At 45.4% G+C, this 328-nt stretch overlaps 1 protein-coding gene across 1 annotated transcript in view; it reads left to right on the top strand.

The window, feature by feature from the left end:
* The window catches only part of ZNF43 (zinc finger protein 43), an 80,285-nt gene that overhangs the window by 69,330 nt on the left and 10,627 nt on the right, over positions 1–328 (top strand). The gene's annotated exons all lie outside the window — the stretch shown is intronic.

Below are 328 nucleotides of genomic sequence, written 5' to 3'. Positions count from 1 at the left end.
AAGGTCATGATTGATTGAGTAATCTAGGGGGTACGCAACAGGGGCTTCATGCACTGGTAGTCAGAGTGAAACAGAACAGAGCAGGGAGTTTCACAATGCTTTTCCATACAGTGTCTGGAATCTATGGATAACATTGGTTGCTAAGTCATGAGTTGATTTCTAACTACAAGGTTTAGGCCAGGCAGGCCCAGGCCTGGTTTTGAGTCTGGTTTTGGGTCTGGTGCCTGGGGCCGGGCTGCCTGCCTTTGGTTTCACTTCCTTGTTTTTTTTTCTTAAAACAGGTACTGAGTATAAAACAATATAAAACAGTGTGAGAGGGCCTCTCTCT

The sequence above is a fragment of the Colobus angolensis genome, unplaced genomic scaffold (assembly GCF_000951035.1).
Source record: "Colobus angolensis palliatus isolate OR3802 unplaced genomic scaffold, Cang.pa_1.0 Scaffold417, whole genome shotgun sequence".
In the NCBI taxonomy this organism is placed as follows: domain Eukaryota; kingdom Metazoa; phylum Chordata; class Mammalia; order Primates; family Cercopithecidae; genus Colobus; species Colobus angolensis.
This window is presented reverse-complemented; position numbering and strand designations above follow the sequence as displayed.